Source organism: Pinus tabuliformis, chromosome Q (assembly GCF_031772625.1).
Source record: "Pinus tabuliformis cultivar Carrire ecotype Pingquan chromosome Q, CPIR1, whole genome shotgun sequence".
In the NCBI taxonomy this organism is placed as follows: Eukaryota; Viridiplantae; Streptophyta; class Pinopsida; order Pinales; family Pinaceae; genus Pinus; species Pinus tabuliformis.
The window spans coordinates 1,142,279,006-1,142,291,532 of record NC_142296.1 but is presented as its reverse complement, the minus strand read 5'-3'; positions in this window follow the sequence as shown (position 1 = coordinate 1,142,291,532).

Here is a 12,527-nt window from a genome sequence, read left to right as displayed (position 1 = left end):
GGGCGTTGGTCTGAAATGTTTGGTCTTGGTCATTGGTTCCTCCTACATTAAATCACATGACATCCATATGTCGAAATCTTAGAGAGCTAAAAGGGTCACTTAGGAATGGATTAGGGGGGATGAAGGAGGGCCAAACTAAATCTCTTAGGGAGATTGACATTTTCCTATGTTATTTCAATCATCCTTAGGACCCATTATTCCTCTCAGAGGAATACTGACACAGGATCATTGAATTGGGGTGTAAGAAAAGGGACATTCTCCATTCATGGGAAGAAGACATCTGCATGAAGAGCAGGGCGACATGGATAAAAGCTGGAGATAAAAATACCAGATATTTCCACACACATTTCAATGCCAGGAAACAGATCAATTCCATAAGGAGGGTAAGAGATGATGCTAGAAACATATTTAGTTCATAGAGATCTATTGAACAAGAAACAGTCGCACATTTCAAAGGTGAATTCTTGACACAAGAGACATCTTTCTGGTCACAAATGAATTTCATCGAAGAAGTTCCAAACATGTTCACATCAGAGGATAATGATAGATTGGGACAACCAATCACAAGGGAGGAATTGACAAAGATATTTAAGGAATGCGAAAAGGAGAAACGTCTGGGCCTAGATGGGGGGGTTGAACTTTTTATTCACTTCATTGATTTGATGATCCAAAATTCGTTGGAAGTAGCTGAAGAATCTAGGATTCATGGGTTCATCTCGGGGGGCCATAAATGCAAATTTCATAGCATTAATCCTCAAAAGGGTGGAACCAAGAACCTTTGCATATTATCATCCCATATCTCTCTGTAACGCAATGTACAAAATTCTATAAAAATTGATTGCGAGTAGGTTGAAGTTGGTATTGTCGAATCATATTACAAAGGAACAATTTGGTTTCTTAGAAGGTAGACAAATACAAGATGTAATTGGTATTTCCCAAGAGATTATGCACTCTATTAAATCACAGAAACAAATAGCTTTCCTTATAAAGGTAGACTTGAGCAAGGCATATGATTGCATTGACTGGGAATTCCTCTTCTTGGTCTTGTTAAAGTCTGGTATGCCTCTATTTAACATCAAATGGATTTTGGCATGTTGCAAAACTACAAATTTTGTTGTCATTATTAATGGATTACCTTCACATTTTTTCAATGCATATAGAGGAATTAGGCAGGGATCTTCCATGTCTCCATTACTCTTTCTCTTAGTAGGAAAATAAGGTGTCAAAGGATAATGGAATTATTAAAGGGATCAGAGTAACCATAAACATTTCCATCTCTCATTTAATGTTCATAGATGATATTTTACTCGGCGGGGAATCCATGGTTGGGGAGTGGAGAACCATTAGATACATCATTAAATCATTTGGAGTTGAATCTAGTTTGTGTATGAATGAAGGAAAATTGATTGTGTTACACAATGATAGTGAGGAGAATGTAACAAAGGAAATATGTGATATGTTTTGGGTAGCACTGTCAATCTTGGATGATGGTTTCACCTACTTTGGGTTTAAGATGAAACAAAAAGGATAATATAACCAGGATTGGGCACGGTTAATTGAAAGATTTCAAAAAAAATGGATAGTTGGAAGTATAGATGGTTGACAATGGGAGGAAGGATGGTAATGATAAAATAGGTGATACAAAACATTTTAGTATTTGTATGCACCTTTATTTAATGCCATGGTAGATCATCCATAAGATATAATCTATCATGAGCTGCTTCTCACACGTTTGAACACGGTTACAAGACAAAATTCATATGGTACGATGGTCAACACTTGCAAGGCCAGTGGACGAAGGAGGTTGGGGTTTCATAGATACATCCACTTTTAACAAGGATTTTCTTATAAAAAACATGTGGAGGGCAGTGTCTAGAAATTGTGTGTGGTCTTGACATATCATTAAGGAAAAATATATGCTTGTTCAAACTTTATCCTCATGGATATGTAGCAGTGCTAAGAAGAAATCTGTTATATCACACATATGGAGAGGTATGATGCACACTCTATTGAGAAATCTAGGCATATAAATTAAGTGATTTCTCTTGTAATGATAACTGCTTGTGAATGATTTCTACTCCTTTAGATTATGATCTTCTCTTTAGTTAGATTATTATAGTTTTATTCATCAAACAACAACCAAAGCATAAATAATAAAGAGACAAGAGACAAAATATAGGCAATCAGTCATGGCCAAAACCTCTCCCACTTGAGAGGAAAACGCAAACGAATTCTTCTTATTATAGAGACCTCAATTGACGATACCAAGACAAAGATTCTTGATCTATTTGACCCCTCCAAGACCAAGGCACCAAGCTTCTTATTTTGACCTCTATTTCTTATTAGAGTCAACGATAGTCAACTACCTGTTTCTTATTTCTACCTATGCTACCTTTCAAATCTCGACTTCCTTTTCTCTGCTTCAGACCTACAACTTCTTGGCCCTAATTCGGAAACCCTAGTACATCTCAATGACCTTCACTTGTACCCTAATTACCTTCGCTTTAGGTGGAGGCTACCTCCTTAACAACTTAGCTTAAGATACTCCTTAGTTTTCTCCTTGACTTGACCTTCAAAAGGGACTGCAATACTTCAACTTATTCTACAATAGATATCATCTATACTTCGCACATGTGAAGTGATTCAACCCAAGTTCGACCCAAAAACAAAGCTAAGGACATCACTCTTCCTTTCCTTCTCTTCGTTGGTTAAGAGGCTCATTTCCTAATGATTCTCACACTCCTTATTGTAGACTTCTCCTTGACTGAAATTATGTCCTTGAAATGAAGTCAAGCTGCCCTATTTATAGTGGGTTTCCCATGTAAATTCGCTGATTTGAGTTGTGTGTGAGCCGACATGTCCTTTGGTGAAGCTTCATAATTTCATTTAAGGCTGACTTGAAGGACATGCTTTAGCTTGATCTTGGAGGGTCTCTTTGACTCTTTCAATTACTCACATATATTTATAACATGCCCAAGAAGGGTCTTCCATACATAGCATTGACTCAATAGAATAATATGACTTGATGACAAACCTAAAGGCTCATAGTGGGACCTTAACCAAAATAAAATTCCTTGATCATGAAACCCATGATTCAAGCATTACAAGAATTATTTTATTTTCTTCTTTACATCAATTACATAAAATCATATTTACACATGTGATTATGAAGACTGAACCTAGTTACACTTTTCAACACACTCTACATTAGATGTTGGGGTTGTGCGTTGGGGGGCTGGAGATGGATCCAATATCAAAATTGGATTAGTTTCCATCATGGGAAGGTTGGAAATCATTCATTATCCTTTCATCTATTGCAAATCCTTCACAGAAAAGGAAATTATCCACTTGCAACAGATATATTTGTTGGGGACTCAAAACATTGATCAATAGAGTTAGATAAGGGTCGAAGGTCTTGGCATACCATAAACATATCATGAGGAATGGGGATCACACGTAGCACAAATTAGATCTATTGGCATCACTCTTGGTGATAAGCAGGACTATATGATATTGGGGGGTAAAATGAAAAAGACCAATTTGATGGTCCAAGGCATCTACTTGAAGTTGCCAAGGCCCTAGAGAATCAGTGACTATAATAAGCATCTACATGATATATGGAGATGGAATCTCCAGAACAAATTAAAATTTTATTGTTGGCTGACAGCACATGATTGTATATTAACATGGAACAACTTACAAAAGAGAGGGTTCATTGGTCCTCTAATATTCCCTTTATGCATGAGGGGGGGCGAAGGAGATACAAATCATTTATTGATTAAATGCTCATATGTGAGGCTGATTTGGGATGTGGTTATGGAATAAATGAAGCTTCCTTTTGTTGGCACTTATCAACCCTTGTTCAGATGTCTTTTGTCATGGTTCACTTCACACAGGAAGTACAGGTCCCTCCCATTATATATCATATGTATTATATGGAAAAGTAGGATAGATAACCTTTTTATCATAAAACTGCAATTGTTAGAGAAGCCATTATCAAGACAACTACGTTTTTCAATGAGATCGGGTCGGTGATCAAGTCTCATAGAAACAAGAAATGAAAATTCATTGACATTTGGAAAGAATATATGGTTCGATTTTTTTACGGAGCCAACAATAGAAGGAAATGTGGATGTGGTGCACTCATAGTTACTAAGCCTAATAATTTCTACCACCTCTGGTGGGAGGGCAGAATGGGATCAAACAACAAATCAGATAATACAACATTATGGGAATCCTTATCGCAGAAAAATGGCTAAGTTTAGACAAAATTCAGGTATATGGAGATGCAAAAGGAATCATTGACTGGGTAAACAACCAAACTAATGTCAACCCCCCCATACTTGCATATTGGATGATGAGAATTCAAAACCTGGTAAGGCCTTTTAATCATATACATTTCCAACATATATATAGAGAACACAATTGGACAACAGACCTCCTATCTAAAAGAGGAATTTCGAAGGAAATAGGTTTTTTTTGTCAGTATTCAAGCAACGTATCATGGTAAATGCAAGAAACATCAACTACTCTTAGGAGACATTTTAACACAAACCTAATTTTGATGGAAGTTATGCATCTTTATATAATGAAAGTGTTCATTTATGAGAATGTAATCGTTATAAGCTAAAGTTTGATGTTAAGAAATACACTTTTTGTAGAACAGGAAAATAGAAATGTATTAGCAATGAACGAAATCTAAATTATGTACTATCCTTATATTTTAATACAAATATAAATTTTTTTTCTTTCTGAAAAGAAGAAGAAGAAGAAGTAGCGTTCAAAATAAATGAAATAGTCAAAAAACACATAGTCAAACACAATCGATGGAGACCCTGAAAAGTACTCCAAATATGTTACTACCTATCCACGTTCAGTGAAAGTTCCTCCATTGCTCCTCTCACAAAGCACACCTCTATTGTCGGCCTCCATTGCCCTAAATCCCATTAGTTGTTGTCGCCTCCATTGCTTCAGTTCCTAAAGAACCCATCAACAATGTAAATATGAACTCCTAATCCTTTACCTTTACCTTTTTTACTAGCGCCTCATATTGAAAATTTTAAGACAAATTAAATTTTAAGACAAAATATTTCTTTTGTCTTCAAAAAATTCTTAAAATCCCCTCCGTGTAGTAGTGTCGAATGCAACAAAAGACAAGTTGTCTCTAATTGTATCAACAGAGATCGAAGGGACATAAGATGAATTGATGTCCAAGAAATATTGCCAAGAAAAGTTGTCGCATTCTTCAAAATCGACTACCCCCACAAAACGAAGAGCCCAATAAATCGTTGTCTTTATATAAGATAACATGAATGGTAAGATATATAGAAACCTCGGTATAGGTGCGAGACAGTAGCATGCAAGTAGGTGTCCTAGGGCGCAACGTCAGAGTCAATTTTGCAGTTGTTAGATAATATTGTCTTGAATTGATATGTTTTTGTCTTAATTGTTAATTGTCTTAAATGAGTTTCGTCTTAAGTGGTCATTGTCTTAAATATAAAGTTTTACCTTAAAATAATTTTCTCTTAAACCGTTTTTGTCTTAAAATATATTTTTCTCAAATTCTTTTTGTCTTAAATATAAAGTTTTCTCTTAAACTGTTTTTGTCTTAAATATAAAGTTTGTCTTAAAATATTTTTGTCTCAAATGTTTTTGTCTTAAATATAAAGGTTTGTCTTAAATTGTTTTTTTCTTAAATATAAAGTTTTGTCTTAAAATATTTTTGTCTCAAATTGTTTTTGTCTTAAATTTAAAGTTTTGTCTTAAAATATTTTTGTTTTTTGTTTTTAAAATATAAAGTTTTGTCTTAAAATATATTTGTGTCAATCTGTTTTTCTCTTGAATATAAAGTTTTCTCTTAAAATATATTTGTCTCAAAATGTTTTTGTCTTAAATTTTATATTTAAGACAATTCAATCAATATTAAATTTTAATGTAAAATAACTAAAATAAAAAATGACTTTTTAAGACAAAAGATTTATTTTGTCTTAAAAAAAAAGTCTTAAAAGTGGCCTTGGCGTAGTGCTGCTTGGGTTTTTTTATTGTTATTTATTACATGGTAATATAACTTGATTTAATATAAACTAAATAATCTCTAATATAACTTGATTTAATATAAACTAAATAATCTCTTTATTACTGTGATGGGAAGGAATAGCTTAAGAGGTGCAAATTCAAATTCAATTATTTTCAAATTTTTAGTTGTGGGATTATAAGATAATTTTTTTTTTAATAAGTTCAACTTTTTATAGTTTATGCTATATATGAAGTTTAGTATATTATATTTATGTTATATTAAAGAATTTATTTCTAAAATTGGTCTGGATCTTAACTTTGGATCTACTAAGGATTGAGAGGTATCAAATCTCTTTTTACTTTGAAAATATTTCCACTTCAAAATATTTGATTTCTCTATCCGGAATTAAAATAGATCTAGGCTCGTTTAAAAAAAGTTATTCATGGAAAGAAAATCAATTAATTATAAAAAATTTAATGTTATTTAAGTTATTCATTATATATCAAAATATTTGAGGTTGATTAGTTTTGGTCAATAATTCATTTCCCCAACAAAATGAATCCAAATCTCCTAAATATGTTGAAATAAAAGAATTACGTCATAAGGCATTCCCTCTGAGAACAACTTCCCTCCCATGCCACCTATGCGATTATGGTTCATTGATTTTGGTATTAGACGATTAAAATAGTGTATACCATCAAATTAAAAACAAGATCAATTAGTTATAGTTCAATCCAATAGTCAGTTACAATTTGTTCCCAATGGCCTCAACCATTGTTTGAAAAACTTGTGAGGCATACAGGTGTTGTTTCTTTACCCCTGTCATGTTGATAGAAAAAATACACTTATGATTCATTGATTTTGGTATTAGACGATTAAAATAGTGTATACCATCAAATTAAAAACAGGATCAATTAGTTATAGTTCAATCCAATAGTCAGTTACAATTTGTTCCTAATGGCCTCAACCATTGTTTGAAAAACTTGTGAGGCATACAGGTGTTGTTTCTTTACCCATGTCGTGTTGATAAAAAAAATACAAGGTTGATGTACAATGTTGAGCTACCATAGCCAAGCTTGTTTGGTCCCCCACACAATGTAAAGAGTAGTTATAGTTCAATCCAATAGTCAGTTACAATTTGTTCCCAACGGCCTCAACCATTGTTTGAAAAACTTGTGAGGCATACAGGTGTTGTTTCTTTACACATGTCGTGTTGATAGAAAAAATACAAGGTTGATGTGCAATGCTAAGCTACCATAGCCAAGCTTGTTTGGTCCCCCACACAATGTAAAGAGTGTTCATTGAAGTTTGTAAATCGGTTTGCAAAATTTGCGCATAAGAGAAGTTGGAACTTGTTAACAAAGTCGACCTATAGAAAGCGTGTGGCCCCAACCCACTGCAAGTCAATGTTTCGAAAACCATAAGAGGAAGGTCGAAGGAGAACTATGGATTTGAGAGGTAACCTACTAGATTTAATTAGTGCCAAATCTTCACTCGCCCTAATAATGTGGGATTCATTGTAGGGTTTGCGGACATTTGTTTTCCATAATCCCAATGAATCCAGGTCTACATTTATGCAATTTTATTACGTAGAGAAGGAACATGTCTCTTTTTGTGCAGAGAGGAGGTAAATACATGGTAAATAATTGTGATCTTCTCTATTTTTTGTGAAGATTCCTTGTAGTGTAACACACTTATAATTGTGATCTTCTCTATTTTTTGTGAGGATTGATAGTATCCTTGAAGAGGAGGAAGAGTCAGCTGAGTTAATGAAGACAAGGCAGATATGCCTTGGAGTTAATGAAGACAACGCTGCCTTGGAGTGTAACACATTTATAATTGTGATTGGAAATTATTAGAACATTTAATTTATGCATTGATTTCATAAATGGTGGAAGAAAGTAGCCAGTTGCAGAAAAGTTAAAGGATAAGACCCTTGGCATTTGGAAAGCTCATATGACACCAATCCTTCTCCTCCATTGGACCTTGACATACAATAATGCCGAAATCAACACATTAAGAAACAAATTATGTTAAGGTAGAATGTAACAAACTGCAAGCTTTTGATAAGTGAGTGCACTTAGTAACCTTTTTCCACGTTTTCCGAATAAAGTCTTCTTTCTGAGGCATTAAAAGGCTTTTGCGTTTATTCTTAGCAACCTTTTTCCACATTTTTCCCAATAAAGTCTTTTTTAGGCATTAAAAGCCTTTTGCTTTTATTTATAGGCCCTGCCTCGTCAAATACATAGCCAATCTCCCAAAATATCATGTGGAATAAAGGAAAGCTTTTAGTTGCTAACATAAAACTTCACCATAGTACCTCTCAATAAAGAATTACATTTTTATTATATTATTATTCAAATAATTATATTATTTTAAAATTAAATAATTACAAATAAAATTTAATAAAATCTTTAATTTACACTGGCCAAATTATATGATATTTCACATTTTAAAATAAATTTAATAAATCTTATTATTTTGAATAACTATATTGAAATTTCCTAAAAAAAAATATTATTATTAATATATTATTATTAAATTTATAAATAAAAATAATTTTGGAAAAAAAATTAATATTAATGATTTCATATAAATTGGTTAATTGAAAAAAAAATTATATTTATGATTTCATATATATTAAGTGAGAAGGTTTTATGTTCCAATGTTACTTAATATCATCATTATTTCAATATCTAATATGCAAATGATTTAATTTGGTTTTTCAAAATCTATCCAATATATTTTATTGGAACTCGAAAGAGTATTTTTTAAGATTAAGAGACAATCTACACTCAGGTTATTGAATCTGTCAATTTGGCATAATGTAAGTGATTTCGCTTTATGTTCTATCTTTTAATGACATTTTGTTTACTACCTAAAGAGATTTTTTTTTTTTTTTTACTGAAAGTCATGGAAATTCGCGCCATATTTTGAGAAAATCGAGCCACTACGCTTTGTTTACTAAAAGAGATTTTTTTTGCACTGAAAGTCATGGAAATTCGCACCATATTTCGAGAAAATCGGGCCACTTTTCACCGGAGTGGTCTATAATGCGACTTTTTGGAGATTCTGGAGACGGAATCTGGCAGAAAAAATTGAGGTTAAATCTTGATTTGTTGCAGTTAAAATGGTTTTTTAACTGCATATTTGGATTCAGCACTGTGAAAAATCCCTAGGACGCCTTGATTGTGCAGAAACTAGCTATCAAACTTGCGATTCCAATAAATTGCTGCTGGATTTTGACCGGAAAAACCCACGAGAAAGGCTTCTAAAAAGTCTCATTATAGACAACTACCTTTTCACCGTCCCGGCAATTTCCTTCCCCATAACTCCATTTATATCTTCAATAATTTTTTATATATCATGATTATTCTCAAATTTATATCTTATTACATTTCTTTTGTAACATCTAGTGCAATTGCTAATTATATTTAATATGATATTAAAAAAATACTCCAACAAAAATAACTTCCTATGTTTATCACAATTTCGAATTTAGTGTTTCCCCGTCATTTGGAATTAGTCCATACATATTTCGTATAAATGGTCCCGTGAAAGGAGAGTCTAAGTATTTTCAATTATGATGATTAGTGTTGAATAATTTTGCTGTGGGTAGATATGTGAATCCAATTTTATATTTTGTGCTTTAGTTGTAAGTGATTTCATTTTTATTAATATTGGTGTTATTTAATCTACATTATTATAATTGATTAAATATTGGTTTGTATATAGAATTATATAGAGCTTTTATTCCGTATTAGAGAAAGTTATTTTATTTTTTGCAGATAATCATGTCAAATTCTCGTGAAAATTGGAGAGTACACATTATTTCGAACCAAAATTGAGATTAGACGTCATTTTCAACCAAAATTGTGCTAAGCGCTCTACCTTAATCAAATAATGTTGCACATATAAATACATAATTGTTGCCTCAAGATGAACAAACTATCTTGGACACATAATCTATCGATTGAAGGAACATCTTAATCACACACCAACCTATGAAGCTAGCTAGTTGGATAATATATCTCTCAAACCAGTTAGATCTGACCCCCCTAGAAAATATGAAAAAACTCTCTATGTGGAGATGAACTCTACCTATTAATAACCAATAATCCTAACAATCAAATATGATCACACACACAAGACAAGTAGGAGGTGTTTATTTCTAGTAACATCATATGTGCTCTAAGCCTCAAAATTTGCAGGGAGGCTTGGACACATGTGTTCCACAATACCTAGCGATCATTTTGGGAAATTCCACCCGTAATTAGTTTTATTAAAATAATTAATTAATTTTAATGGGTGCCTAAGTCTAAACTTAGGAAATTAAAATAATTAAAGGGTATTAATCTAACTATGGGTGAAACTTCTGGAAGAACGCAAGGATCAAGCCAAAAAGATTTGAGCCATTGATTAGAATCTAATATGGGTCATTGGTTCTCAACAGAAAGATTATAAGAGGAGACTTGATGGGCATTTGGAAAGACATTGAGTGGGAGATTAGAGATCGAATTTCTGAAGAGAGAAACACAGCAATTGTCAGAGAGAAGTTTGAAGTGATTTCTTGCAATGAGAGGTAGGGATAGTGGTGAGCGCCAGTATTGCAGCAAGAATGTTGCAACTCTTAGGCTGCCAACTTTACTTTTATCAACCTGGTAGTTCATAACAAACTTGGAAGCGTCTGTGCTATATGCACAAGTACTAGTTCTCACTGCAGGTTGTTACTTGGTCAGCCGGCGCGATATCATTAGGAGCTCAAGCCAACTTCTATAGATTTAAGAAGAAGCTCTATGTGTGATGAAAGGAAAGAAAGACTATTCTACAGATGCTACTTTAACTGCAGGAAGGAGAAAGACTGGAATCTAAAGCAAATCCTAGTAAACCCTAATTAATAAGCTAATTCTACTTTTGCCAAGAACATTATGAAAACGATGAAAGAAATGCCATTACCTACTCAAGGAAGTAAACAACATCTAACCATGCTATTGCTGGAAGTAAATAAGAAAAAAACATATTTTTGGATTTTTATGTGTTCTTATGAAAATTTAACATGCCTCTAATTTATTGTGTGTGAGTGTGGCAGGGAACATGCGGCGTTGGAGGGCGGTTTTGGAGCTTGGGAGGATGTAGGATGGTGTGGATGGGTCTTAGGAGGGCTTAGGTGGTCTTCTGGAGGATTTTTCCACACTCGGCCTTCAAAAGAAAGCCTACAGGAAAAACTATAGGAGGACATAGGAAAACTACATGAGGAAAACAAGAAAACTATAGGAGGCCTACAGGAGGAGGCCGAGAGCAATTTTCACTGTTTTGAGGGTGTGAGAGTGGGTGGAAAAGGTGGATGAAGGTTGGGATGAGGTGTTAGGGTGCCTAAGGTCTACCATGAATCACCAGGAGAGAGAAATATGATTGGGTATGCTCAGGGAGAGAGGAAGAAGATCTATGAAAAATGAAGGAAACTAGGGCAGAATTGAGGTGAGGTTTGGGAGACCTATAGGGCATGGATCAGATGGAGGGTTTGATTGCTGGTAAGCTGGCCTACTGCTGGAATAGATCTAATGCATAGAAACTGACAGTCAACCAAGAATATCAAACAACCAATTAAATGAGTGAATTCTAGGAAAAAGAGAGTTTTACAATAAAATGGCCTAAACTATGATGTATAGAAGGAAATGCTGAGAAATGTTGTGAGAAAGGAAAGCATGCAAAAGAACTATAGCAAATCAGGAAGTGAACATGATAAAGAAGATCTTAAAGCAAAGCAAAATTGGACTATCAACCTACTAGAGAGTTGCAAACACTAGAAGTCCTAGGAATGAGGAAAATCTGTGTTTTTTGGGCAGCAAGAGAGTCTTTGCCTCAAATCATGGTCCCAGAGGGAGGAAGAGAGGCCAAGGCACTGTTGCTAGCCTTTTGAGTCTTCTCTTATCACTACTTAACCTACTACAAAAAGCATAAATGGAAGCAAGCTACGAAATCATCAAAAGCAATGTATTCTTAACCATAAGAGAAATACATCAAACAGTAAATTAATATACAAACTGAGGTAAAGCATACAAATACAAGTGAAGAGAATCTTGGTTGCTTGGATTGGGCCCTAACCCAAGAGCTTTAGCCCTTTGAGGTAGCTCAGTGCTAGCTCAAAAAGGATTCCATCTTCATTATCAAAGAATAGCAAGATTACATAAAACTGTCACAAAATAGTAAGCTCGAAATTTGAGCAGAGTTTACACAAGCAAAAAACCTAACCCTAGTGAGGCCCTAGGCCTCTCTACTTATATATCTAAAGCTACCAACAACTTCCTTAAAATCATGGAGGCTTGGCTCCCAAAACTCGAGATAACTATCAATCATCTTCCACTTGCTCAGCTGCCTTCTAGTGCATGATTTAGCTGCTTGTACTCCGAGCTAAATGAAGGGGAATTCAAAGTGAGGAGTAATAAATGAGGTGGATTCCCCTCCTAAAAGTCCTCTCCTCTGTCTACTTCGAGTTATTGCTGCAATTTGA